This window comes from Cryptomeria japonica, chromosome 10 (genome assembly GCF_030272615.1).
Source record: "Cryptomeria japonica chromosome 10, Sugi_1.0, whole genome shotgun sequence".
Taxonomy (NCBI): Eukaryota; Viridiplantae; Streptophyta; class Pinopsida; order Cupressales; family Cupressaceae; genus Cryptomeria; species Cryptomeria japonica.
In genome coordinates this window covers 686,780,680-686,795,876 of record NC_081414.1, presented here as the reverse complement: position 1 = coordinate 686,795,876, position 15,197 = coordinate 686,780,680, and the positions used below count along the sequence as shown (strand labels likewise).

The window sequence follows — 15,197 nt, the reverse complement described above, 5'->3', positions numbered from 1 at the left end:
TTCAAGATTCAGAGCGATTTTCATAGGGCAGCGATTTTTCAGTTGACAAAAAATCGTCTAATGCATTTAATGAAAAGTTGTCATAGAGCCAAATTCTTGTTCTACTCGTTGTGGGTGAAAACCGTTAGTTCCAACACGTACAATTATGCATTCTCACACTATGCATTGTCCTATTTTGACTCCCTACTCGGTCGAAGGCTCACAACCATACCCTATCGATGTTGTTCGTTGAGTATCTCAAGTGCGAAAAATTGTCAAACAAGCCTATATTAAATGATAATGAGGATGAAGAGGATAAATATAGACTAACGAGCCTATATTAAGCTGTAATGAATTTAGGGAAGCATTAATAATCATGATCATTAATATCTGCATATATTACAGACACATAAAAACCATTACACTTACATGTGACATCCATGAACATACATAAGTGGGTCATACACATACGATTTGTTAGTCTATGCATCTTTTTTCATCATAATCAATATAAGTACACCAATGTACTCATTTACAAATACATTGTCTATCATCAATACGACTACACTAGTGTACTCATGTACAAATACATTGTATATCATCAATACAACTACACCAGTGTACTCATGTACAAATACATTGTTTGTCATCATAACAAAGTTACATCAATGTACTCATATACAGATACAACATCTCACTTAATGTGCATCTGATATCCTCACGTCCTAAGAGCCAAGGTTACGTAGAGCAATGTCTACATATAAATGAAGACCAACATAAGCAACGTGAACAACATAAAATAGTCCTACATTTTTAAGAATTATTAATGATCTACACATTAAAAAAACAACATTGATACAATAGTATTGTGAAGATACGTCCTTTCAAATTATATTGTACCCACAACATTGATGCAATAGTATTGTATATCATTAAAAAGACCTACATTTTTAAGAATTGTTAATCCACACATAAAAAACATGAACACTAAGGTTTTATGATCATTATTTAAAATGAAATGCATGATAAAAATTTAAGAGATAATAAAGACCTTCTACTCAAGTGTGCCTAAAGGGTCATCTCTTTGCTTAAGAGTATCCAGTATTGCTTCATAATCTACACTACTCAGTGTCCATAGTTCTTTTGTCTTTGGTCTTCCTTGATGCTTCAACAACTTGACATTTGTAGATATAATGAGGTGTGAATACATGAGAATGGTTTTGTGTCTCTCATAGTCTTTAAATGTAGGTATGCCATTCTTTCTAATCTTGTATGTTCACAACCAAGTTCATGCAACAACAACTGAACTTGTAGGATGCATGAACCCATCATCATCTATCACTAGTTGTGTTAGCTTTCACTTTCCCTATACACACCATGTCAACCAATAGTCTATGTTATTTGTGAGGATCCGGTAATTACTAAGACGGGGGGTGAATCAGTAATTATAATAAAATTTAAAACTTTTACAATCAACAAAAACTTCTTTCACAACAACTCATAACCAGTTTTAGTAATCATTGAAATCATACTGCTAATCAGATTTATGGAACTGTTCTTCTAAGTGTTCATCAATATGCATGAAATAGAAAGCTATCAATTCAACACATAAGAAATCAGTCAACATATGAACACCAGGATTTTCACATGGAAACCCAAATGGGAAAAACCACGGTGGGAATTGGTACCCACAAGAATTTGCACTCTTTCGGAATGCGCCCTGCAAGGAGCCTAGCCCGGTTAGGAGCTTACAAATATGCCCGGTTAGGAGCAGACCCTATTAAGAGTCTCCTGGTTAAGGGATTTACCTCAACCCTGTTAGGAGATTTACTTTGTTAGGAGTAACCTTGTGAAAGGATTTAGAACCCAAGCTGATGAGTCACCCGGCGAAGGGATTTATACAATCATGCCTGTCAGGACCTATCTGGTTAAGGGATTTTGAGTCTACTGCAACTGTTAGGGAACAATAGATGTATGATCTAGAAATAGCACTCTATGCTCACTTGTTTAGATTCACTTCAACTCCAATATGCTTCTCTCATGCAGACATCCACACTGGTTCGGCCACACACTCTTCTTCTAATCACCGACACAGTAAACCATCATAGACTTACCCTAAATAGACTTTACAACTTAGTAGATCACAAAACCCTAACCTCATACTAATATTTACATCATAGATCATCATAGATCTTTACAAGTCATTACAAATCATCATATGGATCATTACAACAAATTACAAATCAATTATAGCCATTGAATGATCATAAATCATCACCACACTTTTGATCTGATAAGGAATCAAGCCCTTAAAACATTCTTCTATGCTCTTCATTGTTTCCCAAGAGATTCCATCTTCAATCACATCAAAACAACATTTAAACACTTCACGTGGATACAACCACTTCATCACCATCTTACAAACATAATGTAATACACCGATGAACTCAAAATCATTACCGGCTATAAGATTTGAATACCGGTTCTTAAACCCTACTAAAACCCTATAAAAAATACATCAGTCAATCACACACTTGACTTTCAGTAACCAAAACATGATGCGGTCCTAGTCATAACCTCATTACAATGTTACAAATACATATTCCAAACAACAACATCAAATTCATCATCAATCTCTAGATCCAATTACTTAAGCATAACAGAGTTTCTCATTTACCGGTTAAAGTCCTATTTGCTAGTTAACTGTCAAATCCATTCCATAGCTTTTCGGTCAATCATAGATGACTTATATAACATGATAAAACAATATAACCATAGTTGTCATCAATGACAATACAAACTGATTATCAAGTCATCAAACAACATCTCAACTATATCATCACCAACAATCCTTATACCCGTTCATCAATATCATCAACAATTATGCCAATATGCCAACATTCTCCCCCTTTGGCATTGATGAAAACACTAAAATTCTCATCATGCTAAATTGAATTGATATGTTCTGTACTTGCTCTTCTTCTCTTCTCCTCCTTTGTATTTCTTCTGTTGGTTATCAGGTTCTTCTTCTCATAGCCGATCTTCAATTAATTCTCAACTAGTTCTTCTCCCCCTTTAACAACAATGCCAAAAGTGAAAATATCTTTGTTGTCTTCATCTCTACTACTGTCACTTCTATTAATCTCATCAGAGTTGCTCCCCGCTAAGGAGTATCCCACTTCACATCAATCCAAAACTGAAAGATATTTAATGAATTCGCCGGATTGATGAATCATCAACATATTAGTTGATTTTATGCATGGTTACAACCCCTAATCTACCTCTGAGATATTCAAAGGTTGTCTTAGGCAAAGGTTTAGTGAATATATCTGCTAACTGCTCTTTTCTAAACACATACTCCATTCTTACTTTCTTCTCATGTACTCTTTCCCTCATAAAGTGATACTTTAACTCAATGTGCTTTGTTCTTGCATGGAATACATGATTTTTTGAAATATTAATCACACTTGTGTTATCACAATGAATAGTCACCGGTTCAGACATGTCTTCCTTAAAACCTTCCAAAATATGTCTCATCCATATAGCCTGAGTACAATTCATTGATGTCGCCACATATTCCGCTTCAGCTATAGATTGTGAAATACAATATTGCTTCTCACTTATCCAGGACACCAATCTTTCTCCTAAAAATAAATCTCCATCGAATGTGCTTTTTCAGTCATCAACATTTCCAGCCCAGTCTGCATCTATGAAAATTTTTAAAGAAAAATAATCATTGTAAGGATACCACAAACCATAATCAATTGTTCCTTTCAAATACCTAAATATCCTTTTTACTGCTATCATGTGTGTCTCCTTAGAATCTTTCTGAAATCTTGTAACCAATCCAACAACATGTGCAACGTGCGGTCTATTGTTAACAACATAATGCAACTTTCCAATCATAGACCTATATTCTTTCTCATCAAAATATCTTTTATATAATTAGTCTGATAGATAAATATTCCATTTTCCAGTTGTTGAATCTATAAACCAATAATGAATTTTATCTCACCGATAAGAGACATCTCAAATTCTTTCTTCATTTCATCTGCAAAAGACATACACATTTCATCATCTCCACTAAATATTATATCATCAACAAAAACTTCAACAATTAATATTTTGTCTCCATCAGTCTTCAAATATATGTTATTGTCTTCACTGGTTCTCCAGAATCCTATCTTGATCAGATGTGCATGCAATCTTTCAAACATGCTCTGGGAGCTTGCTTCAATCCATATAGTGCCTTGTGCAATTTGCAAACCATATTTTCATCTTCACTCAATGCAAAACCATCTGGTTGTTCTATATATACTTCTTCTTCTAGTATACCATTCATAAAAGTTGATTTAACGTCCATCTGATATACCTTAAATCCCTTAAAAGTAGCAAAGGCAAGAAACATTCTAACACCTTCAAGTCTTGCCATCGGTGCAAAGGTTTTACCATAGTCTTCACCTTCTTCTTGTGCATATCCTTTTCAAACCAACCTTGCCTTATTTCTAACAACTTCACCATCCTCATTAAGTTTGTTCTTGAATACCCATTTTGTGCCAATAACATTTTTGTCTTTTGGTCTAGGAACAACAGACCATGTATTTTTCTTCTCTATCTGGTCAAGTTCTTCATTCATTGCATTCAACCAGTCTTCATCTTTCAAAGCTTTTCTAGCAGTCTTCAGCTCAATAGTTGAAATCAGACATGAATTATCTCTATTTTTTCTTCTTGTCTGCACACTAGCATTCTTGTCACTATAATTTGATCTTCTGAATGATTTAGCCTTACATATCTAGGAATTACCTATTCTGGTGCAATGCTTTCTGCACATCATCTTCTTCATCACTTACTGGTTGAGCTCCTATTTCTACAATATTCTGCTCATATTCCTTCTGCACTTCCGGTTCAATATACACAAGTTTTTCTTCATCATCAACAGGCTCAGATCTACTAGACTCATCAGGTTTGTCAGAAAATTCATCAGTTTTAACATTCACACTCTCAACCATTTTATTTGTCCTTTTATTATAACATTTGAATGTTTTACTCTTGGTAGAATATCCAAGAAATATCCCTTCATCACTCTTCGCACCAAACTTCCTAGTAAAATCATCTCTCTTAATTAAACATCTACTACCAAAAACTTTATAGTAGCTGACATTAGGAGTCTTTCCATGTCAAAGTTCATAAGGTGTTTTGTCATTGCCTTTCTTTACAAGTACCCCATTCAAAGTATAAACAATAGTGCTAACTGCCTCCCTCCAAAACATTTTTGGAACATCACCTTGTATCAACATTGTTCTAGCAGCTTCCACTATAGTTCTTTTTCTCCTCTTTGTAATGCTATTATGTTGTGAAGTTCTAGGTGTTGACATTTGTCTCTTTATTCCATGTTCTTCACAATATCTTGTAAACTCATCAGAAGTAAATTCTCCACCTCGGTCAAATATTAAGCACTTCAGATTCTTGTCGATTTCCTTCTCAACTAGAGCTTTAAAGATCTTGAATTTGTTGAATGCCTCTGATTTCTCCTTCAAGAAATTTACCCACATCATCCTTGGAAAATCATCAGTGAAAATCATAAAATACCTATCACCAAAGAAACTTCTAGTTCTCACAGGACCACATAGATCGATATGCACTAAATCAAGAATATGCTCTGAAGAAAAATATTTACTCTTAAAAGATGTCAAAGTCATCTTAACCATATGAAAGTCCTTTCATACCACATTATCCATTTTAACAAGTTGGGGCATACCTCTTATCACACTTGATTTGCTGACCTTTATCAAATTGTCAAAGTTGACATGACAAAACCTTTTGTGCCACGTTGTCTTCATTTTTATCCACCAAACAACTATTCACATTAAAATTCAGATGAAAAAGATTACCTCTAGTCATTTTACCAGTAGCTATCAAATCTCCATTGCATCCCATGATCTTGCACACTCCATTTTTAAACTCAAGGTGATAGCCTTTATCATTTAATTGTCCAACACTCAACAAGTTATGTTTTAAACCTTCAACCCAATAAACATCATTTGCATTACTCTTACCATTCAGTGAAATAGATCCTTTACCTTTTACCATGCAGGGTGAGTTATTACCATATCTTACCACACTGTCATCAAACTCTTTAAGAGATGAATTTGTTCTTATCACCGGTCATGTGATGTGAACAACCACGATCTATTATCCACTCATCACTAGAGTCAATATGAGATAACAAGGCCTTTTCATCAGTCAGATCTTCCTTCACAACAACAAAGACAATCTCCTCATTGTCATTATCTTCAGATTCCTCATCTGCCACACCTTCATCAACTGCAACATAAAACTGTTTCTTTCCTTTTCCTTTCAATTTCTTGAACTTTTCCCTTTTATCACTATTAGGGCAGTTTGTAACTATATGTCCAATCTTGTTGCATGAAAAACATTACAGAGGAAGTTTACCTTTGTACTTACTGGCGCCTCTAGGAAGTCTTTTATCCAACAATGCCTCAAATTTCATCAGATGGTCTTCATCATCATTATCATCTATGCTACTGCCATGACGAGATCTACAATCATTACTATGATATACTTCTTTCCCTTTTCTCACAGGTGTACTGGTTACAGTTGCCTTAAAAGCCGATTTAGATGCCTTAGAAACACTATTATTAAAACTATTTAATTCAAATGCAGTGAGTTTACCAACAAGAGAATCAACAGTGACCTTATCACTACTTACTGGCCTTAATTCTTGAATAGTAGAAACTCTTATAGCATAGGTAGGTAAAAGAGTTCTTAGCATCTTACTTACAATAGTATCATCTTCAATCTTTCCTCCAACACTCTTAATACCACCAACAACTTCCTTAATTCTTTGTCCACACTAAGCTATATTCTCTCCTTCAACCATTCTCATTTCATCAAATTTACCTCTAAGACTTTCTTCTTTGGCTTTCTAAACATGTTTGTCTCCACCATAAATTAGTTCTAATTTCTCCCATACTTCTTGTGCAGTCTTTAATCTATGTATACCAATGTATTCAGTATCAAATAAGGTACTTACAATTGCCTCCAATGCTTGGATGTTCTCTTGTTGTTCTTTGAGTTGATCAAGAGTCAAAAGACCGGTAGGAGCCACATATTTGGTAGTCACATGTTGCGAATACTGAGATCCCATTCTTTTAATACATATCTTCATTTGATCAACTCCATATCCGGTAGTTATCCTTAGTGAACTTAGGACCCTTTTTCTTCATCATCTTTCTCCAGATCTTTTGCTCAAGCGGTTAAGCTTTTGCACACAAAGGACCAAGGTTCTGATACCAATTATTATTTGTGAGGATCTGATAATTACTGAGAGGGGAGTGAATCAATAATTACAATAAAATTTAAAACTTTTAGAATCAGCAAAAACTTCTTTCACAATAACTCATAACCAATTTTAGTAATCACTAAAATCATACTACTAATCAGATTTATCAAACTATTCTTCTAAGTGTTCATCAATATGCATGAAATAGAAATATATCAACTCAACATATAAGAAATCAGTCAACATATGAAAACCAGGATTTTCATGTGGAAACCCAAATGGGAAAAACCACGATGGGAATTGGTACCCACAAGAATTTGCACTCTTTTGGAATGTGCCTTGTAAGGATCCTAGCCCAATTAGGAGCTTGCAAATATGCCCTATTAGGAGAAGACCCTCTTAGGAGTCCCCCAGTTAAGGGATTTACCTCAAACCTGTTAGGAGCTTTACTCTATTAGGAGTAACCTTGTGAAAGTATTTAGAACCCAAGCTAATGAGTCACCCGGTGAAGGGATTTATACAATCAGGCCTGTTAGGACCTACCTGGTTAGGGGATTTTGAGTCTTTTGCAACTGTTAGGGAACAACAGATGTATGATCTGGAAATAACACTCTCTGCTTTCTTGTTCAGATCCACTTCAACTCCAATCTGCTTCTCTCATGCAAACATCCACACTGGTTCGGCCACACACTCTTCTTCTGATCACCGACACAATAAATCAGCACAAACTTACCCTAAATAGACTTTAAAACTTAGTTGGTTACAAAACTCTAACCTCATACTAAGATTTACGTCATAGAGGATCACATTTTTTTACAAATCACTATAGATCATCATATGGATCATTATAACAAATTAAAAATCAATTACAACCGTTGAATGATCATAAATCATCACCACACTTTCGATCTGATAAGCAATCAAGCCCTTAAAACATTATTCTATGTTCTTTGTAGTTTCCCAAGAGATTCCATCTTCAATCGTGCCAAAACAACATTTAAACACTTCACGCGGATACAACCACGTCATCACCATCTTACAAACATAATGCAATACACCGCCGAACTCAAAATCATTACCGGTTATAAGATTTGAATACCGGTTCTTAAACCCTACAGAAAATACATCAGTCAATCACAAACTTGACTTCCGGTAACCAAAACATGACGCGGTCCTAGTCATAACCTCATTACAATGTTACAAACATATATTCCAAACCATAACATCAAATTCATCATCAATCTCTAGATCCAATTACTTAAGCATAACACAGTTTGTCATTTACCAATTAAAGTCCTATTTGCCAATTAACTATCAAATCCATTCCATATCTTTCTGGTCAATCATAGATGAATTAGATAACATGATAAAACAATGTAACCATAGTTGCCATCAATGACAACACAAACTGATCATCAAGTCATCAAACAACATCTCAACTATATCATCACCAACAGTCCTTATACCGGTTCATCAATATCATCAACAGTTATGCCAATATGCCAACAGTTTGATCTCTCTTCATTCCCCTGCGGTGCAACCACTGCAAAAACATTTCCTGATTGTAGAAGATTTAAAAGACGGTCATACTCAACTGAAATTTCCATGTTATTATTTGGTATAGATATTGTTTGAGATAAAGGAGTAAGATATTGTGAAACCACGTATCCACCCACTCATTGGACTCACACTAATCTCAGTCACACTGAACACAACTTTGACAAAAACAAGCCAATTCTCGTATCCAAATGGTCCATGTACTTGCATCTGAGCTGCAAAATAAATACATCTTTGAAGAATCTTTAATTGTTTAACAATCTAATCTGTCTCCCACTGTGCCCTCCTTAACCAACCAAAAGATTATGCACACTGCTGAATCAAGTCTCCCTCCCTATGACATTGCTGAAATACACCAATCAATAATAGAACGTGCATCAGAGAATTTTACACCTGAAATCCTCAATTGCTCCTTAACTAGAGCTCTCTTCAAACATGCACCTTCCCCATCATGCTCCCCCTTCCCATGCCCAGCTTCAAAAAAACTCCAAATATGAGGTACACACCTTTGTACATGCCTTCTACTCAACCAATAAAACATACAAGCATTACTGAATTGATTCGTGCTGTTATCTGACCATATGAGATGTCGATCTATTGCAATACCTTTCTTTGGCAAGAACTCAAAAAAATTCTCAAAACAATGTTGCACATAGTCAGAGGAGTGAGATCTATTATCACTCATATAAAAATGATACTCCCTGATTATCTTCCTATCGTCTTCTGTACTATCAGGGGAATGCCTATATGTTATGTGAACAAAAATAGCAATCTGAATTGAATTGTAATACTAAGTGTAGACACCTAAAAAATGTCTCATTCATCATGTACTAATTATTCCTCTAATTAGTTAAATATTTTTTTAATTATTTAATTAAGCTAATTAATCTAATTCTTCTAATTTCATATTTCTTCTATAATCTTAATAATTATTCTATTTTTAATTCTATCACCGTTTAATCATTTAAACCATTTTCTAATATTAATTACATATTTATTATTTAATTAATTGTGATTTTAATTCCTTTAATTTAAATAATTTTTATTATTTAATTAAATTAAATTTCTAAATAATTAGATAGTTTCTTTAAATTATTTAATTAACTAATTTATTCTTCTAATTCTAGTTCCCAATCCCCAACTTCTAATTTCATTTAATTCTTTGAATTTCATTTAATTTCATTAATTCTCCAAATTCAAATTCAAATGCTAATTCTTCTAATTTCTCCCAATTTCAAATACATGTGCATGTTTCAAAAATCAAATTGAAAGTCAAATTCTAGTTCTAAATACATTCAAATAACAAATTGAATTTAAAATAAATTCAATATTTGAATTAAATCTCATGCAAAAATTAAATTAAAAATCAAACTCAAAGTTCAAGCACATGCTAAATTAATTAATTCAATTAATTAATTGATTAAATAATTATCTTTTCAATCTCTATTTCTATCTTCCACTTTGTTTTTTTCCAAAAACTTTCAATCAGTTAACTATTCAATCTATTTTAATTGATCATTTCAATTAATTGATTAATTGCATCATTTCTTTAATTCTCTTCAATCAATCTTTTTCTATATTCTAGTTAGCTTTTTATAAATAAAGATTTCTTTGTCATCAATCAATTCTTCTCCAATCATTCTTTTTCATCTTTCAATCAGCTTTTTTCTCAATCAGTTAACTCATTTATCTATTCGATCTATTTTGTTCCACCTCCAAATCAATAGTTCAACTATCAATCAACATGTGAGCTCACCTAAGTTCCACCTCTTAATCAATTTGTTCCACCTCTCAATCAATTTCACCCAAAAATCTATAAATTCAGCATTCAATCTCCATTTTCAACAATCACAAACTTTGAATCTTTGTGTCAATTGCAAGTTGCCAACGCAATATTTGAGAGCCATCATACCACAAAGAAGAGAAGAACAATGGAAGCCATATGCAGTCATCGAAAAGGGAGTCTTTAATTAAATATTTTATATTCCTATTACTTGCTTGCATTATTTCATTGGTTTTGTTAGAATTATTTGATTAGATAGGGATTCGTGATTTCCCTTTATTTCTAATTGAGTAATGGTGAATTTTACATACGACACTAAGCTTGTACCTCATTTTGTGATTGCAATGTATAGTTTTATGCAAAGTCATCGACCGATATAACAGTGCCAATCGAGAAAGATTTCTTACTCATCCTGAACTATTGATCCAACCATTGAAACCTATGGGTATGCCTTGCATACTTGTAGAAATTTTTTTCCTTAAAATCTAAAATAAAATCAGCAACACTGATTTCTCTAGAGACCAACTCGCATCTGGAACCTTTAGATCCACTCTTCAAAGTATATTTTACATCTCATATCTTTTATTTTTTCAACAATATTAATTCCAAACTCGTGTTCGCTGCCCTCATGAAAACACAAAACAAACTTTGACAAAACAACACATTGTGAGCACTTCTCATTTAAACAATCATTTCTATATAAAAAACATCCATCATCTCTAGGACATAAAAATAGATCTAGCAAGTCTCTTGATGATCTCAAAAATTGCATTGTACCCCACTCCTGCAACATATCATTAGTATGCAACGTAGAATGAATATAGCATAAAAGTTCATGGTACATTGAAAATTGCACATGGTATTTGCAACAAGTATTATTAATCTTAAGAGGTACACAATACAATGGCTTCAAAGATTCAAAGGCCCTTTGTGATATTTGTAATGTTGGATGTGTTTCACAAAAATAATTGTACAACATTGTTTGTCTTGATTCCAAAAAATGTTTAGGATGTAGTGTGCGGTCTTGATTGCCAATTCTTAACTTTAAAACATCCTTTACATTTGGTGATACTCTAGAATTAGAGTGCCAAAATTGTTGAATTTCCTCCTTCACATTGTCGGTCAACTTCTTATCAACACGTGGAAGCCTCCCACCAAAAGCCAATGTATCATCTTGAAGAGGATCATCAAGTCTTTCTCTTCTTGCAAGTGTTGTATCCAAAGTTTTACAATTTATGTTCAAATCAACACAAGTTTGTCTCATAAAGTGAGCCTTCCTCAAATGATGGCTTACTAAGGAGGTTGTAATCACTCTTTGAGTGACTCTCTTATCTTTTTCCTTGATATTTTTTCCAATAGAATTGAGAGCATTAAAAAGTTTTTTGACAGTAATATAATTTTTCTCCATCTTCTTGTTCATATGAAACTTCAATTTGGCTGGCAATGGTCTCATCTTTTGCATCTTTAGCAATTGAACAAAAAGTTGGTATTCTTCAGTTTTAATGATGAGAAGAAGGTATTATTTGGATCTAAAAGTGAAACAAAGATCACAAGGGCAAAATTAATGTGAGAGACTTCTATTTGAATGCTGATGATGCCTATATTCAAGCGACACAACAATTATGTATCCATCTTCAATATTTTTGAGATAAAGGAGTTCATTCTATAGTTAAAGAAGCTTCAACAAGGGCTTGCTTTTGAAGTCATGCACATAAAAGAAAGAAAGTAGAAAAGGCCCTCAAACTTATCATGCAAATAGCCACAAAAGGTTAGCTATACCTGAAGCCCCTTTATCGTGCGAAAAAGAGTTTCTAAGATATCTCTGTAGTCACATAAATATGTCCATTTAATTAAATGAATATTTACTATTTATCTGATTAATAAATCCACTAGCCAACAGTTAATTATATTAACATTTAATTAATTCATCTTCAATCATTCTCCTATTAATTAAATAAATTATTTAATTTATTTCAATTAATTCATTAAACCAAATTCACAATCAATTAAATGAATAAATCCCATTTATTTAATTTAATCCCCTTTCCTATTTTAAATAAATAATTAAAACATTTATTTAAATCATTAAACTATCCCCCACTTGCACTCTCCTACAAATGCAAGTTGCAACCACAATTGAAATAAATTAATTTTATTTTAATTTAAATCCTATTTTCCCTCACCCACCAAACCCACTTGCAATCCTAAATCCCCTTCTAGACCCTTCTAACCACTTTCTAATCATTCCTAATTAGCCTAATCCATCTCCTAAATATTGTCACATTCCTAAGCAACTTGAAGTCACTTCTCAAAGCCTTCAAAGTCTTTGAAAAACATTTAATGTTTTATGTGTTCAACAAGCTAACCCCTAAAGTCTTCCAAACCACTAATGGCTCTTACATGACCATTAACGACTCTTACATAACCATTTATGGTTAAATCAACTCACCCACATGGACAGAGACTTTCCCTCTAACTCAACCTCCATTTGACTCATGGGTCTCTTCAAACATTTATTGCTTTGACCATGATTATCCTCACTAACTCTTTCACAAAAGTTTATCCATTGGATAAAGACATTATTTATTGGATAATGGCTTTATTCTTTCAACTCAACATTAACCTTACCTCCCAAGTTAACCTTCAAGTCATGTTGAGCATTTAATGCTTATTCCCTCTCCTCTCAACCCATCTCTTGTTGACATTTGTCATCCTGGGATTGGATTGAAAGCCCTCACATGGATCATAAACCCATCAATCTTGGCCCTTGTTGAGATTACTCAACCTCAACCCTCCATTGCTCCATTTTACATATAAATAGAGCTCATGTATTCATAATCCAGATCCTGAAATCTTGTATGCATCTAATTTATAGTGAAATTTAGAGAGCATTTACCATAATCATCTTCATTTGTCTTTTTGTTCTAAAATTAACATTAGATAATTAAATGATATCTTGTTTTAGTTTGTTCACATTTGCATTCTCATAATTATTCATTCTACAATCTTGAACCTCCATAAGACATCTAGAATAGTGCAAAAAGCTACTGAGAGCTACACTCATTTGGGAACTTGGAGAGGAGAGGAACAAGGGAGGATTAGCTACAAACATGGTGGAGGGAATTTTGAGATGCCTTATTGCATTTCTTAGATTTATCAAGATTTCTATTTTATGTTTTGTGTCTCTCTTGATATTCTTGCTTAGGATAGTGTTTGATTTGTGATTTATAACACTAACCCTTGGTTTGTTTCTTGTTGTTTTGTGTTTGTTGCTTGGTTTGTTTTGTGTTAAATAGCGCTTCTGTTCTCACACAGAGTAGCGCTATTGTAATAGAGAGTTGTAAAAAAACTTTTTGTAACTGGAAATCAAAATCTAGGCTTGTAGAAGCCCACCAATTTTTTTATTTTTACTAACTGTTTGTCTTTTGTGCAGGTTTTTAAATTAGATTAGGAAGTAAATTTGTCTTTTTTTACTAACTTTTTCAAAGTTGGCTTTAAATGAATTCACTTCTTATTTTAGCTTAAATAAACTTCACACTTCTTTTTTGGTATAAAATAAATCACATATTTTGTTTCGACTTGTAAAAATAATCTCACTTGTCCAGTTAAAAAGAACCACAAACTCCAAACCAAACAAAATTTATTTTTGCAAGTTAGGGAAAATTTGAATTTGGTGCTTAAAATCAACAAGACAATTTTTATTTCTTGCATCCAATTAAAAATCACAATCAACACTTCGTTTTGGGCAAGATTAAAAAGAACAAGCCATTTGCCCCTTCAAGTTTAATCTATTTACTTCAAAGCAAAACATGTTCTCAATTCAGTTGATCAGGATTTCAAGTTCCTAGATCACAAAAACATTTTGCCTTGGAGTTAAAAAGAACACCATTTTTGTTGGAGCAACATCTCCAAATAGTTAGATCACATTGCTATAAACTTGGTTAAAAAGAACAAGTGTTTTTGGTGATTGGCACACTTGTGCAAAGTTTGTCGAGTGGTCCTACTTCTAACACACACTATCCTCTACCTTGGATTTCGTGGTCCTAGGTGCAAGAGAAAAGTGTTAGTAACACTCAATTTTTTTTATCTTTTTAAAAGAGGTCTGCCAAGAGACACAACACTCTTGGGAACGACCTCGTGCGGTAAATCCTTCGAGCCGTTATAGAAATCAGGTGTGAACGAAAGCTGTAGCCTTGAGTATAGCTATTCCTATAGTGTAACTTGTCGAAAGGACATATGGGCCCCACCACAAGTTACAAGGCTCTTAAGTGAGTCACTGCAGAATGAACGTATGTCCAAAAACATCGAACATTACTAGACACCTATTTTATATAGAAACCCACTCGTTCTATTGATTGAGGATATTTGTGAGAAGTTCAATGCAAGAGCATAGATGGTTTTTCTCCCAAGATACTCACCATACATATTTCCTTGAGTAGAAATAGGGATTTTTGAAAGGCTACTTGTAGCTTGATAAAAGTGGTGACTCCCCCATCATAGGGATCATCTATCTATTATGCTCACGCAAGACTTAGTATATCACATCCTTACCTGCTACATCGGGATTCATAAGGT

The 15,197-nt window shown here is 33.5% G+C and overlaps 1 pseudogene; it reads right to left on the bottom strand.

Annotated features, from left to right (window-relative positions):
- Positions 1-6,772, bottom strand: part of LOC131063404 (putative DEAD-box ATP-dependent RNA helicase 29) — a 72,273-nt pseudogene extending 65,501 nt beyond the window's left edge.
- Between the last annotated feature and the right edge of the window lie 8,425 nt (positions 6,773-15,197).